This window comes from Nannospalax galili, unplaced genomic scaffold (assembly GCF_000622305.1).
Source record: "Nannospalax galili isolate Female #2095 unplaced genomic scaffold, S.galili_v1.0 scaffold469, whole genome shotgun sequence".
In the NCBI taxonomy this organism is placed as follows: Eukaryota; Metazoa; Chordata; class Mammalia; order Rodentia; family Spalacidae; genus Nannospalax; species Nannospalax galili.
Window position 1 is genome coordinate 833,205 of NW_008359443.1, and position 4,287 is coordinate 837,491.

The 4,287-nt window shown below is 45.0% G+C and overlaps 1 pseudogene; it reads right to left on the reverse strand.

Moving 5' to 3' along the window:
* Window positions 1–392: 392 nt before the first annotated feature.
* On the reverse strand, window positions 393–845 carry LOC115068469 (annotated as a pseudogene).
* Window positions 846–4,287: the final 3,442 nt, after the last annotated feature.

The window sequence follows — 4,287 nt, forward strand, 5'->3', positions numbered from 1 at the left end:
AGGTCTGCCTTGAGTTCCTGCCTTGGCATCCTTCCATGATGGACTTGTAAGTCAAATAAACCTTTCCCTCCTCTGTGTTGCTTTTGGTCAGGGCAGTTTATCAAGGCAACAGATGGGAAATATGAATCATCCCATATGATGTACAGGACTTCTTTGGAGTTCCTTTACTTTTCCTGCTTAGTGCCTCTGTACAACACCTGAACCAGCTGGATTATGGGCGAGAGAGTCTGTGTACTTTGTAGAGCACTCTCTAAGGCTAGACAATAACAATGACAGTTATTATAATTAATCAGGCATTTACAATGTTCTAGACACCTTTTTTTTTTAGAAACACTTTATTCTCCACCTGCCTTCTTTCCAACCTGCTCAGGTGTCTGCAACACAGCTCAGGACTACTCAGTGGTTGTTCCAACCCATTCAGTGGCCTGAGCGGTAGGGGCTGCAGACCAGTCCTCAGTGGCCAGCTGGGCACTCCAGACTTCAGCAGGGAACTGCTGGATAGGTACAGGGGGCACTGGCACGCCTTCAGACCAGTCTGCCGCCTCTGGCCGAGCTGCAGTGAACTCAGGAGCTGGTGCGGTCTATTCACCCTGAAATTCCTCTTTGGTCATGGCCTTTTCAGCAGCGGCTTGCTCTTCCTTCTCAATCTCCTCAGGGTCTCTGTAGAAGTAGAGATCAGGCATGACCTCCCGGGTGCTCACGGGAGATGGTACCACTCATGCGCAGAACTTCCCAGGCCAGCATCCACCACATTGAACCCACTGAGTGAGCTCCATTAGTGTTGCATGGGATGGCAATGTCTAACAGTGCAGAGGAGAATCTGTGTTACACAGAGCAATGGTAGGCAGGTGTCACCCAAGTTCTCTCAGGGTCTCTTGTGCTATCAGACAAACCATATAACATATTTTTATGTGAATTTATTATAGTTTATACTGTTGGGTGGGGGGAGTAACTCACAAAGAGACAAACACTGGGTGCCCAGCTCTGCACCATGGCTCAGAGCCTGCCATTCCAGATCGCGAGCCCACCACTCCAGATTGCTCCCACAGCCCACCCATAGTCACCGCTAGCTTTTGCCTATGTCTCGGCCTGTAGTCTCACCCCAGGTCAGTAAATGCCGGGCCATTTGTTCTCGTGTGCCTGGCCACCACGCTCTAGTCACAGCTCCTGTCCAAGATGGCACCCAGAAGCCCCTCCCTTGGTGACTAATGCTCCTCAGTCAATTCCCTGCAGCAGGCCCCGCCCCTTGGAGGAACCAGGCTCCTGGGATACACTCCACCCCCTTCCTCCACTCTTACAATCTTCCCACCAATCTTCCACTACGGTCCCTGAGCCTTGGAGGGGGTGACAGATGTAGGGTGATCTCTCTTGTATCATGAGATAATAACTTCTTGGGCCTCCCCATTATTCGTCTTTAAGCTGTGGCCATTGATCAATCTCAGTGGTGTTTCTTCTACTATAAAAACTAAATGGAAGGAAGACAGATGTCTCTCTGTTTATTCTTTGTCCAGTCGACCTCTCTAATGGAGACAGTGGGATATTGAAGTCCCCTACTATTACTGAGTTGGGGTTAATCTATGTCTTAAAAGCCCTGTAATGTTTTTATGAATTTGGGTGCACCAGAGTTTGGTGCATGTATGTTAAGTATTGTAATATGTTCTTGGTTAACTATTCCTTTGACCAGAATAAAGTGTCCCTCCTTATCTCTTCTGATTAGTTTTACTTTGAAGTCTATTTTATCAGATATATTAGAACTGCAATCCCTACTTGTTTCTTAGTGCCATTTGCTTGGAATATTCTTTTCCATCCTTTTACCTTAAGGTAGTGCTTGTCCTTAAAGGTGAGATGGATTTCTTGCAGACAGTAAAGAGATGGATTTTGTTTCTTAATCCATTCAACTAGCCTGTGTCTTTTGACTGGAGAGTTCAATCCATTGATATTTAAAATTATAATTGAGAGATGTGTATTGGTTCCCATCATTTTGATTGCTGATTTGTGTTCTTTGTCTAATTTTGTGTTTCCTAGATTATATCTTTATTTATATTCTTTTAGTTAAAGTTGTTTCTCTCGCTCCTCTCTGTATTGCTTCAAGTATTCTTTGAAGGGCTGGTTTTGTGGACATGTATTCTTTCAGGTTGTTCGTGTCATGGAAGATTTTTCTTTCCCCCTCAACTATAACAGACATATTTCCTGGGGTTTGTATTCTGGGCTGGCATCTACTGTCATGTAGAGGTGGAAATACCTTGGTCCAGGCTCTTCTGGCTTTCATAGTTTCCATTGATAAGTCAGCTGTAATTCAGATGGGCTATCCTTTGTATGTGACTTGTTGTTTTTCTTTTGCTGCTTTGAGTAGTCTCCCTTTGTTCTGTACATTTGGTGTTTTTACTATGACATGTACTGGGGAGTTTCTTTTCTCATCCTATTTGGTGTTCTATGTGCTTCCTGTAAATGTATGGGGATGTTGTTCCTTAATTTCAGGAAATTCTCTGCTACAATCCTGTTTAAGATCTGGTTAACACCATTAAACTGAAATTCTTCTTCCTCTATTCCTGTGATCCATAGATTTAGTCCTTTCCTAGTGTCCCACATCTCTTGCATATTCCATAACTCTGCTTTTAAAAATTTTCCATACTCTCACCATTGACCTGAAAGTCTTCTTCCTCTATTCCTATGATCCATAGATTTGGCCTTTTCATGGTGTCCCACATCTCTTGCATATTCCATTCCTGTGTTTATTTTTTAATTGTCCATACTCTTTGCTTGAGTGGTCCAATTCTTCAACTTACATTGGAGTTGGGCCACCGCGGAACTCCTGAAGACAAAAACAATCCGGCCTTGACAATATAAAATCAAAAGAGAGAACCAGAAGCTTAGACAAACCAACTCTTCATTCCTGCCTTTTTTCAATGTTTCTCTTTTGTGAATTCATTCAGAAGTTTATCCCTATCTTCTTTTAGCTCTTTGATTTGTTTGTTCGTGTGTTCTTTAAATTCGCTGAATTCCTTGATCATGTTTATGATTGTTCTTTTAAATTCAGTGTCCTGGGTTATCTCTAGGGGGCTCTCCTTGTAGAACTCTTCTACAGGATTGATGGAGTTCGGTGGGGACGTAGTGTTTTGGCTTTCCATTTTATTATTCTTTTGTTGTGATCTTGGCATGTGAATTTCTTTTGTTGTTTATGATTCTGATATGAGAATTAAGTTGAAGTATGCTTCTGCTTGTGTTGTCCAGGTGCCCAGATCCTTTCTTTATTGGTTATATAAAGCTGGTTGGTACAGGGTTCATGTTCTTTCAAGTTTAATTTGGAGGGAACTGATGGCTTCAGATCAGCTATTCAGGAGTACCCATAGAAGCCCAATTCAGGTTCCAGTCAGGTACACTCAGGCTTCCTTCACCACGTGGATGCAGGATCCAGGCTCTCCAAGCAGTCCCTCACACTGTGAACCCTATGGTAGAGGAAGGCCAGAAGAGGGACCAGAATTCAGCACTCTCTGGCCATCTGCTGAAATCTCACAAATGGAGGTCCAAAGCCACCCTCTCAGGCTGTCTGCTAGGATCCCAGCCTTAGCCTACCAAAGCCAGATCAGCCCTGGGGCTTTGGGAGGGGCCTCAGGAAATCCCAGATAGGGGGATGGGTATGGCACAATTAGGGAAAGCTCACCACCACATGGAGGCAGGATCTGAGTTCTCTCAGGCAGTCCCCTGCATTCTCAGGCTCTCTACCAGACAGAGGCCAGAGGGAGGCCGGAACTCAGCACTCTCTGGTGGTCTGCTGAGATCAGAGCCACTACACAATGGAGGTCGGAACCCAATCTCTCAGTGCAATGATATTTCAAATGTGCAAGGTTATTGATGTCACTCAGCCACTAAAGCTCATTCAGTAGCTCCCATTCTCCCCTCACCCCAAATCAATCATTTGCATAATTTATAGGAGCTTTCATAACTGGGCTGCTCCCTAAATTCTGTCTCCTGCCACTCCTTTTAGCACTTCATGGCACTTCATATGTATGCCTGAGACCAACATGCAGCCACGTGTGTGTCTCAAGTCCTCTCAGGCCCCCGTGCCCCTCTAGAGCTTTCACACCTGCGCTGGACACCATCTTTCCTGCCCCACTTACAAACTCTGGCTCATTCATCAATCATCAGTCGAACAGCACCTCCAGGCCTTTCCTGACCCCCCAGGCCACCTCATACCTGCTTCAAGGAGGCCTGTGTGTTTGCATCACTCCTTCACTACCCATGTAATCACTCTGTTTCCTTCCTCCTCCTGTACTCAGGGCCCATTAT